Source organism: Lissotriton helveticus, chromosome 10 (assembly GCF_964261635.1).
Source record: "Lissotriton helveticus chromosome 10, aLisHel1.1, whole genome shotgun sequence".
NCBI classification, from domain to species: domain Eukaryota; kingdom Metazoa; phylum Chordata; class Amphibia; order Caudata; family Salamandridae; genus Lissotriton; species Lissotriton helveticus.
In genome coordinates, this window is record NC_136071.1 from 638,292,077 (window position 1) to 638,312,476 (window position 20,400).

General features: G+C 46.4%; 1 protein-coding gene across 2 annotated transcripts in view; it reads left to right on the forward strand.

Moving 5' to 3' along the window:
- RRN3 (RNA polymerase I transcription factor RRN3) overlaps positions 1-20,400 on the forward strand; it is a 423,539-nt gene that overhangs the window by 162,876 nt on the left and 240,263 nt on the right. The gene's annotated exons all lie outside the window — the stretch shown is intronic.

The window sequence follows — 20,400 nt, forward strand, 5'->3', positions numbered from 1 at the left end:
GTCTACAGCCACTGATTATAAGTTTAGAGCTTTGCACAAAATATCATTACCACTTTTTCAGAGGGCTCTTGTTTCTACCACACCTATATTATTAGATAGTCCTGCAGTGGATGCTTGTGCAGTCGAGGATTGGTTAAGGCTGAATATTGATGCTGCTGCACCGTTAACAGTATGTACCTCCAGAAGTTGTCGACATTCAGCACCCTGGTACAATGAATCACTGAGAACCAGTTAAATCGAATGTACAAAGTTGGAGAGTTAGTGGCATAATCTTTATCTCTAAGATGATCGGGAGGCCAATAGGGCCACCCAAAAAGTATATTATAAACTGGTCAGAGATGCTAAGGCGAATTATTGGAGGAATAAAATAATGTTGGCAAAAAATAAGGGCAAAGAGATCTTTGGGATTGTAACGTTTTTTATGGCTCCAAAGGTAACTAGCGGAGCAGCCCCACTGTCAGCAGACTGGTCGCAGCTGCTTGCTCAATCTTTTCATGCCAAAATAATGACTATCTAGCAGTCCTTCTTGGTATCGGCTAAGGATAAATTAGCTGGATCAGGGACAGAGGGAGACCGCATTGGTTCCTCTCCACGATGTGAACCCTTACAAGGTCCTCAGTTATTAGAGTTTCCGGCAATTGAAATGGAGGATTCACTCTCTTATCCGATGAACCTGAAATCAGGCTCACCAGTGGATGTGTATCCTGCGAAGCTTTTACCAGCTTTGGCCCCCACTATCAATCAACAGATTAACAAAGTCCTGAACTCCTCATTGGCTGCAGGTATTATGCCGCCTCTTTGGAAACAGGCAAAAATCCTGCCCCTTTTTTTAAAAAAAACAAGCACTGACCCACTTGTACCCACAAATTACAGGCCTATCTCCCTCCTTCCTTCCTTCTCCAAAGTGCTTGAAAAGCAGGTAAATACATCTATGGTAGAGTTCTCTGAAGCCCACGATCTCCTACACCAGACTCAGTCAGGTTTCAGGGCTGGTTACAGCACAGAAACGGCATTGTTGAAGGTGTCAGAATATCTTAAGGAGATCTTGGATCAGGGGGGTAGACCGATCCTCATATTGTTGGACTTGTCGGTAGCCTTCAACATGGTGCCACATAGGAGGCTCCTTGATAGATTGGAAAGGATTGGCTTTGGGGGTCAGGCTCTAGCCCGGCTTACCTCCTATTTGGAGAAGAGAGAGCAGGTGATTTGGACTCCTCTGTTTTCCTCCCCCTTAGCTAGCCTACAAGTTAGAGTCCCTCAGGGTTTTTGTCTTAGCCCTACGCTTTTTAATCTATATATTTCCCCGTTAGCTACACTGGTAGAGTCCTATGGGGTAAAGATAATCTCATACGCTGACGACACTCAGCTGGTTTTCTCTTGCAACAGAGGTAATGAATTCGATGGGGCCATGATTAAATCTTGCCTCACCGATGTCGTCGGATGGTTGGAGGAAAACCAGCTGAAGTGCAATTCTTACAAGTCAGAAATAGTCTTCTTCGGCCTGCCTACAGTACAGGACTGGAGTCAATGGTGGCCGGAGGAATTTTCTCCTCCCAGTGTGGCTCAAGCTATAGTCTTAAACTCGTATTGATGATGCTCTTACTATGCGTTTCCAAGTTCAGGCTCTAGTTGGGACCTGTATTGGATTGTTAAACGGAAGGTGAGAAAGTTTCATCCACTTCTTCCGCTAGACTGTAGGAGAATCGTGATCCAGGCATTGATCACATCAACAATACAACAATGACTGGGTCCTATAGGTAATTCCACATATCTCATACGTGTACTACGTATTGCAATTTTTTACAACTATCTCCCCTCAGGGTAGAGAGTATCACGTTTATTTTGCCACTGTAAAATAATTTATATCCCAACTAGACAGTCTGTATGCATGACATTAGTGTGAATCTAATGTGAAAAAAGTGTGAGAAGGCAAGATGACGCCTCACGGGCGAACCACCATCGGGATATCTGGTAGGTACTCACCAGATACACCCTGTTCTCATCATCGGCTGTCATCAAGCCCAGAAATGAATGTGTCCAACAGAGGAGTAATAGAAAAAGAAAGTGCAGTGAAAAAAGGTGAGAAAATAGAGAAATCTCATAAAGTGTTGCTAAAATGCATAGGTGTGCACGGTTTTAACACTATTCTTTACTTCGTGCACCCTATCAATTTAAAAAGCAGGGCTGGCTGTTAAGCATACACACCAGTACCACACGGCAAGACTGGATTACGGGAATGTCCTTTATATGGGTGTGTAAGACTCCCTCCTGCAACGTCTTCAGGTGGTGCAGAATGCTGCAGCCAGGGCGATTCTACGCCTAAAACCGAGGTCCCATATGACACTGCATCTTAAAGCATTACATTGACTCTCAGTTAGGGAGCGGATACAGTTTAAAACCTTAGTAATATTCTTTAAGGCTCTTAATGGGAAAGTGCCAAGCTACCTTACAAGACGTGTTGGCTGGTACACTCGGACTAGAGCACTTAGTTCAACAGCGGGGGTGCTCGCTTGTGTCCCAAAGGTTCGCCTGGCGCGCAGGGGTGGCAAATCTTTCAGCCTCTTGGGGGCACAGGCAAGGAACAAACTTCCGCTGCCCCGGAGACGTGTGAGAGAACTGATGAGTTTTAAAAACTGTTGAAAACTTGGTTCTTTGGAAGTTAAACCTTCTTTGGGCTACCAGCTATGTGATTCTGCAGCGCTGGGACACTCCTTTTGGAGTAGCTGTGCGCTATATAAACTCTTTCATTCATTCATTAGTAATTTTCTTCATGTAGACATTTAGCTTCTTCATTTTAAAAGAGCAGCCAGTAATGTACATTTGTTTAACATGACAAGTTGCGTCTCTTGAAGATCTTGCTATGGATATATTATGAAAGAATATCATAACATGGTGTCGACCAGCAAATTCTATTTGTCCAAGCTAAATTATTGTTGAATGTTTTCTCACAAAGATTGGGAGGCTTTAGCTTTACATATGTAATTGATGCTAAATTACTGGACAAAACATTTAGTAACTTCTTTGGGTTAGACACTCATCCATGGCTTGCTTCCACGCATCCTTGCTACAATTCAAACAACAAATGTAGTTCTTATATTTTGTCAGTTTCTTCAGCCCTAAACCCTGTCATCAGTATCTAATCTTTTTCAGTGTTGCTTCTTTCTTTTTTGGGGTATGAAAAAGCACTCACTACTTGCATTAAAATGCACTGTCTTAAACACTGGTGTAGCGGGTTAGATTTCTGAATGGGGTTGGAGCAGCCCATCTTTGTGGCCAGGGGATGCCCGCGCAAGCACTAGAAGATTTGGAAACGGTGGGCGGACTATCGGGGCTTATGGTGAGAGTCACCAGCAGAAGCGGAGACTCTTCCACTGGAATAGTTGCTAGTACTGCCAGGTGCGGAGATGGGGGGGGGGGGGGGGGAGACATGCTTCCAGGGTGGGATTCTTTGTTATTTATGCTGTGGGCATGATTAAGCGGAGGCAGTGCGATCTCAGGGGGGTGGGGGAGGGAGGGTGGGAGTTAGGGGGGGCTAATTTTTTTTCTTATTCAGCATGCCTTTGTTATGCGTCTTGATCTTACTTATAAAAATGTCAATTGCTTTCATGTTCACATATGTCTGATTTGGCAAAAAACACTGGTGTAGCAAATTCACCATTTATATTTGTATTTCCACATTAAACATGATAACAGGCCACGTTAACTGATTCCAAAAAGTACCTCTCCTGAAATACTGAGCAAATTGGTTGATACCCAAATACTGCAGATCATCTTTTTTTCAGCAGCCCTATTTTTTTGGGAAGCGGGCTACCCTTTGTGACTAGAATAGATTTCATGACTCTCCTGTATCTCTGCCTCAGTACACCTCTATCAGCCTGGTAGCAATGCACGACTTCCCACTGAGGGCCAAGTAATACTTGGGATAGCTCATATTGCCACTCATCTGCAGGATTCCATTTTGTGGCTACCGGCAGGATACCAATAACACAAACCACTTTCCTCTATCCCATGTACTTCCCTGAGTATGTGCTCACAAAATGACCCATGGTCCGGTTCCTCTTCGGTCCTGTTTGCCACTTATATGCTTTCTGATGATCCTGTTCGTGCACCCCAAGTGGTATAAATTCACAACAGCCCAACCCACCCCGGTATGCCCGGTTGTATGATGTTTTTATGGCCTCACTGTTTCTAATAACCTCGTGCAGTGTGAAGAAATCTGTACCCTGTTCCTGGCCGTTTTTGAGGCAATAACTGCAGCGGAGCCCTTTGTCTGCCCCTTTCAGTGACCTGGGAGCTTTTCGGCTCGGTCATTTTGGCTGGGGGAGTGCCTGACACACCATCTGTACAGGGAGCGGGACTGCGAGGTCCAGCAGTGCTTGCGCCGTCCATCGCGCGCACCTGGCTCCTCTTCCCGCCCCCTTCTCCCTCTGACCTCTCTGGACCTCCTTGGAAGCTTAAATACTTCTCGCGGCCCCCGCTGGCGCGGGTGCCGCTCGTGCAGTGTGAAGAAATCTGTACCCTGTTCCTGGCTGTTTTTGAGGCAATAACTGCAGCGGAGCCCTTTGTCTGCCCCTTTCAGTGACCTGGGAGCTTTTCGGCTCGGTCATTTTGGCTGGGGGAGTGCCTGACACACCATCTGTACAGGGAGCGGGACTGCGAGGTCCAGCAGTGCTTGCGCCGTCCATCGCGCGCACCTGGCTCCTCTTCCCGCCCCCTTCTCCCTCTGACCTCTCTGGACCTCCTTGGAAGCTTAAATACTTCTCGCGGCCCCCGCTGGCGCGGGTGCCGCTCGTGCAGTGTGAAGAAATCTGTACCCTGTTCCTGGCCGTTTTTGAGGCAATAACTGCAGCGGAGCCCTTTGTCTGCCCCTTTCAGTGACCTGGGAGCTTTTCGGCTCGGTCATTTTGGCTGGGGGAGTGCCTGACACACCATCTGTACAGGGAGCGGGACTGCGAGGTCCAGCAGTGCTTGCGCCGTCCATCGCGCGCACCTGGCTCCTCTTCCCGCCCCCTTTTTCTTCTATATAAACGTATTCTTGACGCATAGCGGGACGCGTGTGCGGGACGCCGGACGAAGCCCGGACAAAGGGCGGGCCGTCTGAGGCCGTCCGAGGTTGGACAAGGTTGGGTTGGGCCAGGTCCCTTATTTTTGTGGTGTTTGTAAACGCTGTGTTATTACATCTGGCAAATCTGGTGATTCTCACAAGTGTAAATTGTAGACGTTGTGCGCACATTTAATCATGCCGGCTAAAAAGATAGTTACTTCTAGTAACTCCATTGAGAACTATCTTGTACAGGTTGTTGAAAGAATTAATAGCGATAGGAGATCCTCCCTTGGAATAGATCTAACTACCCAATCCTCCCTCACTGATATTGACTTAGATGATCCTTTTGGTCTTCAGATCAATACCTGCTCCAGTGGCGAAATGCTTGATCCTGCTCCTGATACCAGTATTATTCAGCCTAGTGGTATTGTAGCAGGAATTGTAGACCGCAGTATCAATGAGGCTCTGGTAGAGATCACTAATAGTAGCGAACCCTTGATTTCCCCTTCAGCTCCCACTTTAGTTGCAGGGAAACGGGAGGGCTTAAGGTCAGCTAAGAACAGAGTAGCAAACCCCCCTAGGAAACACTCTGAGGAAGAGGAGCTTGATTTGACCAACGAGGCTTCTCTTACATTTTCTAATGCCCAATTCAATAGACTACTGTCTCTGATTGATAACAAAATCAAAGGTGCGGTCAAACCTCTTGTCAGCAAAATAGATAAGTTAACATCTGAGGTTAGCCGACTAGAAGGTCTATTAAAAGACACTGTGGGCGAGATGGATAAAATCCCAGAAAATGTTTCTACTAGGATTGAGGCCATTCTAAGTAAACCAGACACAAAGGATAGTAGTGGATTAATCTCTACTTCTGCCCCAAATCCTCAACTGGCACCAAGGTGTGTTCCGGCTGGTGATGCTTCTAACGTTTTCATCCCAGTTCCCGATACGGAAGACCAAGCTGTGGTAAAAGGATCTTTCGAGCTTGTAGTCGAAGCCTCCCCTCTAGTACTTGTTCTTGCCAACGTTCCACCACTGGCCCACGATGAGAGGGAAACAACATCCTCCTTAATTAATAAATCCTTATCGTGGTTGACCAATAATATGGTTATTACTCCCTGGGGTAAGCAACAACTTTCAGAAGAGCTTGTTAAAGCGAGAAGGGTACAGTGGATTGGGGACAGAGTGAAAAAGTTTAAGGGGGAGTGTGTTGTTTTACATTTTTCCGATCCAGGGGTTTTACCTAACATCTTGCCCAACATTTTCCCACCACAACGGAGATCAACCTCAATTGTCCCGCTGACTTTGGACTTCTTTTACCCAAGAAAGGGAAGTGGGCCAAATCCTAGTATTTTAAGAACCAAATGGAACATTGTGACAAAGAGGGGGAGGAAGGATGTTGCTTCAGTGGACTGGGGATTGGGGTTGGAAAACCGCTTCTCTGCATTATCGAATTTGAATGCTTGCGATTGACAACCACCTAGCAGTAATCCTCTGATTTTGACTGATTGTGTTGGAGGTATTGTTGATAGGGTTGATAATGTTGTTAATGATTGTACTTGGGGGAATTCTGTTGTGGATTTAGTAGCCCCCATCAACGAAAACAGTAGTGTGCAGAACTCTGGTGGTAGCGAGAGTCACGAGACTATTATAAACCCTTGTTCTCTTATGATATCTAACTCAGGGAAGCTTTTGTCCTGGAACGTGGCTGGACTATGTTCAAGGATGGATTGCGCTGACTGGTTTGGATTCATTAATAAATATGATCTATGTATCTTTCAAGAGACTTGGGCATGTGACCCTATCTTCGCCCTGGGGTATATAAATTTCTATGTTCCTGCCACTAAGGGCCCTAAAGGGCGGCCAATGGGGGGTCTTACCATATGGATCAGGCAGTCTATAAAAGCAATAGTAAAATGTGTGGAGCTAGATCACAAAGATATTCAGCTTATCAGATTGACCAGTGATTTATCCATCACCATAGATATTTATAATATCTATGCTAGGGGTGGCAGTAAAGGCAAATCAGAGGTTCTTTTGAGTCTTTAATTTTCTTGAGACTCATTCTGCAGGTAAAAACATTTTAATTGCAGGCGATCTAAATCGCACATTCGAACCCCTTATCACTGGCGACTCTCCTCTTGGAGCAGAGGAAGATAAGCTTTGGAATATCCCCATACTAGAATCTCCGCCAATAACTCGCTGGACATCTGACATACTAGGCTTGAACGCAATGTGTCTGGAGCACGGGCTTCGAGCCCTGAACGGTCGAACTAAATCAGACCGTGTTCCTGCTACGACTTTTAATAACGGGCGTAACAAAAGTCGTATCGACTATGTCATTTGTAGTACGTCTTTATGGTCATCTCTCAATGACATGGTAGTAATAGCCAGGCCAGAAAGCGATCATGATCCCTTATGTGTTTCACACAAATGGTGGACATCTAATGAAACTATCCCCAACCCCTCAGATGAACTTGTGCCCCCAACGATCCTTCCATCCAACAATATGCGTAGGTTAAGGTGGGCAGGTGTCAAAGCAGATCAACAGACCCTTGTAAAAATAAGTGCTGCGGCTGACAAGGCCATTATGGCATTGGAGAATGTAGACGGGTGTTCCCAGGGCAATGAGGATATTATAAATGCTCATACCACTCTCTTTTCGGAAGTCAAAGGCTTCTTTTTGAAACCTGTGAATAAGAGGGCCTGCGCACACAAACCAGCAAAATGGTATAACTCAGCCTGTAGGACGGCAAGATTAAATCTAGGTGCTGCAATTAAAGGTAAAAATTTGGATGGGATTCGTTCAGCTAGGAAGCACTACAAAAAGTGTATTGTAAGGGCTAAAAGAGACTGGGACGAAGATCACTGGCAGAAGCTACAGGGTGCAAGCGACCGGAAACATTCTAGACTCTTTTGGCATATTGTCAAATGGGGTCATGACAGGCCTCCAGAAACTCCCAATAACAACGTCTCCCATGATAAGTGGGTTAAATTCTTCAGTGAGCAGTACTCCTCCAGGGATCAACTTTTTAATAGCTTAAGGCTAAATTACCTGTATGCAGACGATGATATCTTTGTGCAGAGTGAAGTACTCTCTGCCCTGAAATCTGTTCACCCTGGTAGAGCCCCGGGAATAGACGGAGTCCCTGCGGATGTCTTTTTAAATGACACCGACAGGTGGAGTAAATACATCTGCCTATTATTGAATCATATTGCCAAGGGAGCAGAGATCCCGATATCATGGCGTGGTGCTGTTATTATCCCAGTATATAAAAAGGGAGACCGTGCCCAACCATGCAATTACCGCCCAATTAGCTTAATTGACACGGTTCAAAAAGTTGTTGGGCGTGTAATTATTAATAACTTGTTAGACTGGGCTGAGAAGCAGAATGTTTTATCTCCCTTCCAGGCTGGGTTCCGCAGGGCAACCAGCACTGTGGACCAGGTCTTCCGTTTTCAATTGATACAATGGAGGACCGTGGTACTGGGAGGTTGCAGCCTGTACGCAGCGTTTGTTGACCTGCGGGCTGCATTCGACCTGGTGCCAAGGGCAAAGTTGTGGGAGGTCCTTGCAGCTTTAGGGGTCCCAAAGATTATTTTAACGTTGATTATGAGACTCCATGAGGGCACTTATGCCAAAATCCAATGGGGTGGCTATGGCAACGACACTATTGACTTTTCAGTCGCCAGAGGAGTCCGTCAGGGTTGCTCAATGGCTCCAACACTTTTTACTCTTTTTATTAATGGAGTCGTTGCCCGCATGCAATCACAGTCAGTGGATGCTCCTTCCCTTGCTGGTGCAAAAGTTCCTATTTTAATGTTTGCGGACGACACCCTAATTTTATCAAAATCCCCTAGCGGTCTCCAAAAGGCTTTGGTAATTTTTGACAAATTTTGTAGCGACCATGGCCTGGAGGTCAACGCCGATAAAACAAAACTCATGGCTTTTAATCCATGTAGAAATTTTAAATCTAAAATAACCATGAGTGGGCGTTGCCTCGAAGTAGTAAACTCTTTTACCTACCTGGGTATTCATATTTCAAATGACAATAGATGGAACCAACATATAAACATTGCAGTTCTAAGACATAAACAACTGGCTGGTACCATCATTAAGGAGCATCTTAAATCCCTGACAAAACCAATTAAACCTCCTTTGATCATATATGAGGCTAAGGCCATAGGGTCAGCCTTGTATGGGGCTGAGATATGGGGACAAGAAAATCTTCTGGACCTCCAGGTCTCAGAAAATAATTTTCTTCGTAAACTAACAGGTACCCCACAGAGTAGTCCCCTTTTGCCTCTTAGATATGATCTCGGTAGGAGAGAAATATCGGTAATGTGCAAATTACGCCCAATATTATACTGGCGTAGAATCTGGACCACCCCTGAGTTGTCACAATATGCAGCTGGGTTTGCTGATGTCATCAAAGCAGACCGATTTCACAAAATTAAATGGTTCAGATCTTTAAAAGCAGCATTAGGCGAATTAGGGTTAGCAGAACTGTGGTCCGACCCAACTGGGTCGTCCTTCCCTACTAAGCAATTCTTAAAAAATCTTTTCTGGGAACAGGTAGAAAACAGGAGTCTTCTTAGCAATAACCATGGGTCTATGACGGTTATTTTTCTTGAAGCCAAGCTCTTTCCCATGTACGAAAACTATTGGGATTTAATAACGAAACCCATGGATAGGAAACTGTTTTTTCAAATGAGGGCTGGATCTCTACCTCTGTGTAATCTAACTGCAAAATGGAGAGAGGGATGCCCAGCTCTATGCCCAGTCTGTGGGGAAGGAAAGGAAACGTTGGGTCATTTTTTGTTCTCTTGTTATGCATATTCTGTTCCTAGACGTGTCTGGTTGGCTCCTATGTCTAGAAATCTGGGTACTAAAAGCAGCATGGTAGCTTTACGCATAATGAAAACTACCTCCTTAAATTGGATTACTATAGCGACCGCAAAGTTTTTGGGATGGTCGTGGGTAATTAGGCAGAGATTGCTAGTAGGGTAACTACTCTCTGCTTAGTTGAACAGAGATTGCTAGACTATCTACTCTCTGTTCCCCATGCGAGGTGTCCTATCTGTTTTAATCTATTTTTCATACGAACTTTGCACTTTTGGTCTATATACATTGTATGAAATGAATTTTTAACTGTTTTTTAAAATGCATTGTGCTTAAGCTAAATTCGAAACTGTAATTTAATTGTATTTTTATTATGTGTTTGTTTGTCTGCTTTTATGAGTAATACTCGAATAAAGCACTTTTGAAATTGGAATTGAAATAGATTTCATGACTCTCCTGTATCTCTGCCTCAGTACACCTCTATCAGCCTGGTAGCAATGCACGACTTCCCACTGAGGGCCAAGTAATACTTGGGATAGCTCATATTGCCACTCATCTGCAGGATTCCATTTTGTGGCTACCGGCAGGATACCAATAACACAAACCACTTTCCTCTATCCCATGTACTTCCCTGAGTATGTGCTCACAAAATGACCCATGGTCCGGTTCCTCTTCGGTCCTGTTTGCCACTTATATGCTTTCTGATGATCCTGTTCGTGCACCCCAAGTGGTATAAATTCACAACAGCCCAACCCACCCCGGTATGCCCGGTTGTATGATGTTTTTATGGCCTCACTGTTTCTAATAACCTTACTATCATTGGATATGTGGATTACAGACTCACTATTTCTCCACGGATCTACATTTAATAAGGTTTCAATCCAGACTGTAGTGCGAAACAACAGACATTTGTACTTTATCTCTCCTGGTCAGTTTGGTACAACAGAGCCTCATTCTAGGGGCTCCACAGTAGTAAAGATTTCAGCATTGCCAAATGCATTTGCAAGCACAAGCCTGTTTATAACCATTTTCACACTCCATAACTGTTATGACGCCCTGTTTTGGATTGCTTTCTAATTAATGTTAGAGTTTTAGGTCTAATTTCCAACCGGGAAAGTTGTGGATAACCTCGCTGTGGTTTTTTTTTTTTTTTTTTTTTACCCCAAAGTAGCCCACCTGTGAAATCCATGTGCTGTTGTCAGCAGGTGAGAGATTAAGGCTTGGTCTTTTTTGGAAGCCATTTTGGCTGAATCCATCATTTCAAACTCTCTCTAGAAAAGTTGTTAATGTATTTAATCTTTTTTAAGCTTTCATTTTTCCAGGAAGCCGACTCTTACTTGGAATGCTTAATATGGTTATTGCGTAGTTCAGGGGTGTTGAAATTCCATAAACTCATGCCTAGCACCTATTGTTTAGGATCAAGGACAAGTATTGTGTTTGTGTAATGCATTGGCAAGATTAATTAAAAGTCACGGTCTGTCACTTGTGACCTACGCTGACGGCACTCAATTGATGGTGTCAGTCACTCAAAATGACATTATGTCTGCTGAAAGGTTCTGTGATTGTCTTTCCTCGGTGATGTCATGGATGAATGCAAATTTCTTAACACTAAATACCGAAAAAACAAGATATTGGAATTTGGCAAAAAACCCTAATTCTGGAGCCACTGTTGGTGGCCCCCTGAAGCTGGCATCTGTCCATCGCCGGTGGGTAAAGCCAGAAACCTCGGTTTCCTCATTGATAAAGATCTTACTTGTGCTCCCCAGATCAACCAAGTGGTCTCTATCTGCTTTTTTACACTTAATCTTCTACGCAAAATCCTTCCGTTTATCCTGTTTTCCCTTAGGAAAATGGTGGTCGGCGCCCTTATTCTATCAAGGATAGATTGCAATGCACTTTATTTGGGTGCTGGAGTGAAACAGCTGAATAAGCTTCAGTCACTTCAAAATGCGGCAGCTAGGGTTCTGTATGGTTTACCTAAACATCACTCCACCTCGGCCAGCATCAAACAACTGCATTGGCTGCCAGTCAGGCGCCGGGTGGATTTTATAGCATTATGCCTTGTGCACAAAGCACTCTATGGACGCGGGGCGGAAGATATACAATGTCTATTTCCCCGATATGTTCCATCACGCTGCCTAAGATCTCTGGATTCTGGGTTGGTACTTCCTCCCTAGATAAAGTGAGCTACATGGGGGAGGGGGGGGAGAGGGGGGGGACGTTTCTCATTTTTTGGCAGCTAAGCTATGGAAAGCTCTCCCCGTCTCACTTCGACTACAGCCCTCGCGCACCATCTTTAGGAAAGCTTTTGACCAGGCTCTTCATACAATGCTAAAGCTAGTGCGCTCTTCGACACCTCGGCATAAGAGCGCTTTATAAGTACCTTCAGTCATTCAGTCAGTCATTGGACATGTAGTCTCCACAGTCCTCCTACACAGGCTTGGGGCTGCCAGTATACAGCAAGACATGCATCCAAACATTCAGGATGTTTCAAGCTGTATAAATGATTCATTAATACAATGTTTTTACTGTTAGGGTGGTAGTGCTCTCATTTTGCCATCACAACTCCACAGTAATAAGGACATTATAGACTGGCTTTTATTCAAGGATTGCAAGCTTCCACCTATAATAAATCTCAGCTTTCATTGCCAATATTGTTTCCAAAACAGGTACACAATTGCAAAATCCAAAGATATTTTTGGGGCAATGACACATTTTCTAGAATGCTCCTTGATTCTGTGAAATACCGCTTGCTTCAGGAAAGAAGAGCAGTAATACAATTGAATCGAATAATCCTCCAATAACTTTCCCTGTGGAGCAAGCCCCTTCCATACACCAGTTTGCAATTAGTTCCTTTGTGCATACCTATGTAAATGTAAATGTGTTGGACTTGTAAAGCGCACAGCTGCCCGTAAGCGTCCCGGCGATGGAGACCGCTGGGGAACGCGTCCTGGCTTTCCCTGTGAGATGGTCCCTTCTGGGTATCTCCAAGGTGAAACCAGGCATCCCCGGCATCTGTGGGGGGTCGTTGTAGAGATGAGGCAAGCTTAATGCCCAGAGTTGCCGAGTGTGATCCCTGGTTAGAGTAGGCACCGAGGCGAGAATTGTCGAGTCCGCTGACCCTGGTCCACGACCCTGCCGCGTCGGGAATTGAACCCTGGTCCCGGGCCGTTCTCTGCTTCCGGGTCTGCCGCCTCTAACCAGTGAGCCACACCACTCCACTATGAGAAACACAATTACTGTTGTGCATACAACAAGAATCTTTCCTCACAGTTTAGTTGGAACAGTTCAGGCTGGGCATATGGGACTTACACCCACATGTTGTGTATGAACATTGTTCGTCACGTTTCTGAATTTTGTTGTGTCCTGCTATTCTTTGAATGTGTTTTATTAAGATTGCCCCATCTCCAGATTGGAACTCGAATATTAACTTGCATTGTGGATCACAGTGCTGAATGACCACCACCGTGATCACTTTCCAGTTGGGTGTTACGTGGATGGGATGATAATGATAACTGTGCCAAGCCTATGTATGTGATGTTACTGTATTGACTTTTCTGTGCATCAATAAAAATGTTTAAAAAACACCTTTAAAAGTCATTATCTGCTGAACAATTTGTGGTATGACACACTGGTTCATGAGCCACTTCACTCAATAATGACCCATATGATTCTCTTCTTCCGAGACGTAAGATCTTCTGATAGATACATCTGCCAGTGGATTCCTCACCTTGTGAATATCCCCCTTGCGTCAGCAACATTCGGAAATTATTTTTGTAGCTTCGTGCCGACGTGGACGACGTCATAGAGGCACGGCATCGCGCCCGACTCCGCTGACGTCACCGACACCATAATTTGCCCACGCCGTCGTGATGACGTCAGTTCCCTTTTTTCCGCCTCGTCGACGCTAATGGTTTTCAAGGGATCGTCTGTAGCTGTACAGTAACTTTGTTACTTTGTAGTTTTTTCTGTGTTTCATTGTCTTCTGTCGTGATGTCTTTGAAGAAGACTGGATTTTAAGCTTGAGGGGAATGTGGCAAGACGATGTCCATCACTGACCCGCATGAGTGCTGCGTCTGGTGTCTGAGCTCCGACCATGACGTCGAGGATTGCCCATCTTGTAAGAAGATGACTCCGAAGGGCCTTCGTGAGAGGGAGACGAAGCTCCTGGTTGCAAAATTGAAAAGTAAGAAAGAAAAGAAGACTTCGAAGTCGCGAACTCGGCGTTCGAGGTAGAGGTCTTGTTCGAGGTCGCGCTCGGAGTCGTCTTCTGCTCATGCTTCGAGGTCTTCGAGGAAGAAGCACAAGAAGAGGAGCCATGAGTCCCGACATCACTCAGAGAAGGACTCGAGTTCTAAACCGAGGTCGCAGGTTAAGCTACTTCGGAAGGAGGTGGTGTCTTCGGCTTCGGAAGCACAGGACTCCGAGGGTGAGGCTTCGCGTGCGGATTTGCCTGGGTCACCGAAGCAGATAGTGAATCCATCTCCGGTTCCGTCCAATCCTTCTGGTCAGGAGGATGAAGGTGAGGTGGAAGAAGTTGGTGAAGGCGAAGCTTCGTTGCCTGCGGGTCCGTCGACCCCGGTGCACCAGCCTGAGGAGGAGGTCGACGTCGTGACGACTCCACTCCCTTGAGAGCAACCCGGGGGCTCTTATCCAGCCTTTCCGGCTCCAGGTCCGGATCCAACGCAGTTCCTGAATGCCATGTTTGGAGTTTACTCCAGGGCAATGTACCCCTCTGGTGCACCGGTTGGTCCCACGGGTCATTTGGCATTTAATCTGGGTGTCCCCCAGGCTTATGCTCCTGCGCCCTTTATGCCTTCCTTGCCGGCTCCAGCACCGCATTGGCATTTTCCGGCGCCGACGAAGCCTTAGACGCCAAAGCCGTCGACGCCGAATCCATCGACGCCGATTCCATCGACGCCGATACCCTCGACTCTGATGCCGAATCCGGTTCGACCTTGAGTTAAGCTGCCTCGTCCGACTTCGGTTTCGACGCCGGCACCGACTCCGGCGGAGTCGGTCATGGATCCGTCGGCTTCATTTATGAAGGAGAGGTCGCGACGGAAGGCCCAGAGCCTTCTGGAGGAAGAGAGGTATCGGGATGAGCTGCAGGATTCAGAGGATACTTTTGATGACCTGAGGGAGGCTAGTGGCCTGGAACTGTCTCTTGATTGGGATTTGGCCTCTGTGTCTGATGTACCCTCTAAGGATGTGACTCCTTACCATGTCGTTATAAAGAAGGCGACAGACTTGTTAAATATTACTCTGCCTACCGCTGAATATAAATCAAATATTCTTACTGAAGTCCTTCATTCACCTTCCTCTGTGATTGAACCAATGCTTCCATTCAATGATGCTTTGGCAGAACCTATTTATGAGGTGTGGAAGAAACCTCTGACAGCCCCTGCCGTTTCCAGGGCGGTTGCGAGGAGATATAGGGTGGCGCCTAATGACCCAGACTTTTTGTCTACACATCTCCTGCCTGAGAGTTTGGTTGTGCAAGCTGCCTGCTCAAAGAAGTCTGCGGGTGCTTTTCCGCAGGTTCCTGGGGAAAAAGAGTCAAGGAAACAAGATCAGGCGGCAAAGAAGGTCTTCTCCTCAGCCAGCATGGCGTTAAAATCAACTAATGCAACTTGCCTGATATCACGATACATCCATGCTTTGATGGGTTCCGTAAAACAGTTGGTGCCTAAAATTCCTGAAGGGGATAGAAAGGACTTTCAGGAAGTAATTTCGGACACTCGGGCTGCTGCAAGGCATGTAATCCAGAGTTGGCTGGACACGGCTGATTCGGTGGCGAGAGTCATGTGCTCTTCGGTGGCCACTAGGAGAGCTGGTGGTTAGTCATCGGAATTTTCTGCAGATGTTCAGTCTGCCTTGATGGATTTGCCCTTTGATGGGTCAGGATTGTTTGGCAAGAAGGCTGACGCTGCTTTAGAACGATTTAAAGACAGCAGAGCGACAGCAAAGTCTTTGGGCCGTCAGACCAGAGGTACTTCTGGGAGGCGTTTCAGAGGATTTGGCAGGTCTTCCTTTCGGGCCAAGCGGTACAAAAGGGGATGATGGACGGAGCGTTTGAGCAAATCAAACACTCACCCCCAGTCAACTGATCTGGGTTTAATCCATCACCATTCTTTAGTTCACTCAGCCACCCCAGTTCAGACATGGCTAAATGCAAATCAGTCTGACCCTCTGCCTCATGGGAACAGTCCAGCCCGAACTGCCAAGCCATGTCTTCCATGGACCGGAAACAAGCATCCTGGAACCGGTTTCGGATTCATAATCCTCATCAGCCAGGCTATCTTGAATCCAGTGGCCAAGTGAACAAGGGACTCACGTCTGAGCATACCCTGCCAACTTAGGGCGAACAAAGCGGTACAAAAGGGGGTGATGGACGGAGCGTTTGAGCAAATCAAACACTCACCCCCAGTCAACTGATCTGGGTTTAATCCATCACCATTCTTTAGTTCACTCAGCCACCCCAGTTCAGACATGGCTATATGCAAATCAGTCTGACCCTGTGCCTCATGGGAACAGTTCAGCCCGAACTGCCAAGCCATGTCTTCCCTGGACCGGAAACAAGCATCCTGGGACCGGTTTCGGATTCATAATCCTCATCAGCCAGGCTATCTTGAATCCAGTGGCCAAGTGAACAAGGGACTCACGTCTGAGCATACCCTGCCAACTTAGGGCGAACAAAGCGGTACAAAAGGGGATGATGGACGGAGCGTTTGAGCAAATCAAACACTCACCCCCAGTCAACTGATCTGGGTTTAATCCATCACCATTCTTTAGTTCACTCAGCCACCCCAGTTCAGACATGGCTATATGCAAATCAGTCTGACCCTGTGCCTCATGGGAACAGTCCAGCCCGAACTGCCAAGCCATGTCTTCCCTGGACCGGAAACAAGCATCCTGGGACCGGTTTCGGATTCATAATCCTCATCAGCCAGGCTATCTTGAATCCAGTGGCCAAGTGAACAAGGGACTCGCGTCTGAGCATACCCTGCCAACTTAGGGCGAACAAAGCGGTACAAAAGGGGATGATGGACGGAGCGTTTGAGCAAATCAAACACTCACCCCCAGTCAACTGATCTGGGTTTAATCCATCACCATTCTTTAGTTCACTCAGCCACCCCAGTTCAGACATGGCTATATGCAAATCAGTCTGACCCTGTGCCTCATGGGAACAGTCCAGCCCGAACTGCCAAGCCATGTCTTCCCTGAACCGGAAACAAGCATCCTGGGACCGGTTTCGGATTCATAATCCTCATCAGCCAGGCTATCTTGAATCCAGTGGCCAAGTGAACAAGGGACTCGCGTCTGAGCATACCCTGCCAACTTAGGGCGAACAAAGCGGTACAAAAGGGGATGATGGACGGAGCGTTTGAGCAAATCAAACACTCACCCCCAGTCAACTGATCTGGGTTTAATCCATCACCATTCTTTAGTTCACTCAGCCACCCCAGTTCAGACATGGCTATATGCAAATCAGTCTGACCCTGTGCCTCATGGGAACAGTCCAGCCCGAACTGCCAAGCCATGTCTTCCCTGAACCGGAAACAAGCATCCTGGGACCGGTTTCGGATTCATAATCCTCATCAGCCAGGCTATCTTGAATCCAGTGGCCAAGTGAACAAGGGACTCGCGTCTGAGCATACCCTGCCAACTTAGGGCAAACAAAGCGGTACAAAAGGGGATGATGGACGGAGCGTTTGAGCAAATCAAACACTCACCCCCAGTCAACTGATCTGGGTTTAATCCATCACCATTCTTTAGTTCACTCAGCCACCCCAGTTCAGACATGGCTATATGCAAATCAGTCTGACCCTGTGCCTCATGGGAACAGTCCAGCCTGAACTGCCAAGCCATGTCTTCCCTGGACCGGAAACAAGCATCCTGGGACCAGCTGTTTGTTGGATTTACTGGCTGCATGAAGGGGAAGGCGGTGCACAAGCGCACGCTCTCGAGATGGATCATACTATGCATCAAGATCTGCTACTCCCTGGCGGGTAAGGAACCTCCAGAGGGTATAAGGGCTCATTCTACTAGAGCAAAGTCTTCAACATCTGCTTTGTCTAGAGGTGTACCTGTTGAGGATATTTGCAGAGCGGCAACTTGGGCCTCCCTCCACACTTTTGCGAAGCATTACTGCTTAGATACCGAGGTGAGGAGGGACGGCCACTTTGCGCGCTCTGTCCTCCAAGATTTTCTGGTATAGGAGAGTGGACACCCTCCTCCGGGAGTGGGGACTGCTGTGGGACCCTATTCACAAGGTGAGGAATCCTCTGGCAGATGTATCTATCAGAAGAACAAGTTACTTACCTTCGGTAACGCTTTTTCTGGTAGATACAGTATTTGCCTGTGGATTTCTCACTGACCCACCCGCCTCCCCGTTGTCCACTCTTCTATACTTGAGTTTATTGTAATGTAAATATTTATATGGACAGGATAATGTTCTATTTCAATTGCATTCTTGCTTTGGCTTCCCACTGTGTGTGTGTTATTTTGACATTTGTGTACTGTGTATACTGTGTATATATCTACTGTCATCGGTCCGTCCGTGTGCCTCGAAGGCACGGAAAAAAGGGCGGAACTGATGTCATCACGCCGGCGTGGGCTTGTTATGGTGTCGGTGACGTCAGCGGAGTCGCGCGCGATGCCGTGCCTCTATGACGTCGTCCACGTCAGCGCAAAGCTACAAAAAGAATTTCCGAATGTTGCTGACGCAAGGGGGATATTCACAAGGTGAGGAATCCACAGACAGATACTGTATCTACCAGAAAAAAGCATTACCAAAGGTAAGTAACTTGTTCTTTGCAGCTTGACTGCAAGGATCTCATGACTCAAGGGCACCCTCAGTCTATCCAACTGTCCTCCGTTCAGATACCTACTCACCTAGACTTTCTGCAGTTTTTGCTTATATCAGGTCAGTTTCTTCTGGCTGATACAACCCATCCCCTCTTTCAAGGAAGCTCTCCTTTCTACAGGTCACAGGAGCAAAGCTTCAGGCAAATGTGAAAGAGTTTGGCCCAGTCTCAAGGCAGAGTAGCAACCCAGTGGGCATTCCATTTCTGGGTTTAGATTTTGTATTCCTAAATGAGTATGCAGGCTCCCTTGCCGTCCTGATGATCCACTGTGATCAAATACTGGCTGTGATGGCTATAACGTATGAACCTGTGTTCACCAAGATAGGAAACTAGATCAAAGCCAAGTACAGCGTGCTGCTGGAGCCCTTACCTTCTCCACAGAACACCCCATTTGCTTTAGCTGCTTGTGGAGATCCTGCACATTGCCATTTGTAGAGCAGAAATGCTGAACAGTCCATTCCTCCCTGCTCTGTTTCAAGCCAGTTAACCATATAAAAGATGCACTTTATCTGCATCATCTTTTGAAAGATTAGTATCTGTTCCTGGCTTTATCCAATAGAATGTTCATTCTGGCACTGTGACAAAATAACTCAGCAGACCGTACCAGACACCGATCATTCAAAAGACCACTATATATTTTATTCAGCTATTTCCGCTAATACCACATCTGCTAGAGAAAGTGACAACCCCAGGGTGTTGTAGGTGTCAGTGCCATTTGAATCATTATCCATTGTAACAAAATATTTGAGCTAAAAATACTGGATACAGATTTCAGTTTGTTAGTATGTTGTAGGAAACTGGCTTTTTGTGTAGTGCACCAAAATGAGGTATACCATTTAGAAAGCCCAGATGATCCTTATTGGCTTACAGGGCTTAAAAAAATAATCCCAAATGCTCTTTGTGGTGGTTTGGGCGAGCCGTTTAGGTTTTATTAGGGGGTAGCGTTAAGCATTTGTTGAAAACACAGAGTTAATAAATGAGACACACAAGAAGAAACTCTACCCCAATTGAGAAAAATAGATCTTTTTATATAATTTTAAGCACCAAGATTATCGGAATCTGGTAAGGATTTTCAATCAATCAAATAGGATTTGTAAAGCACGATTTATTACCCATGAGGGTATGCAAGCGCTGGGGCAGGGGGATTTCTGCTACTGGGATGATCTGGTCAATTAGCCATATTTTAAGACTTCTCCTGAATTTCTGCAGGTAGGGGGCCATGCAGAGGAGGAGAAGAAGGCTCTTCCAGGATATGGCTGCCAGATAGAAGAAGGCTTGGCTGCCACTCCTGCTTCTGTGAATGCGGGGGTTAGGGCTAGAAGTAAGGATGAGGAGCGTAGTTTCCGGTTGGGTTGGTGGAAGTTCACCCTGTGGTTGAGGTGTGTTGGGCCCTGTTGTGCATGGCTTTTTAGTCACGGGCGAGTAGTTTGAACTGGCATAGTTTTCTGACATGGAGCCAGTGCAGCACCTTGAGGTGGGTGTGATGTGGGTTGTCCTCGGGAGGTTGAGGACGAGCCTGGCTGCTGCGTTTTGGATGGTCTGGAGCCTGTTTAGTAGTTGTGCTGCGATTCCCACGTAGAGGGAGTTGCCATAGTTCAGGCAACTGGTGATGAGGGCCTGGGTGTCCGTGGATCGGGTGTTGTTGG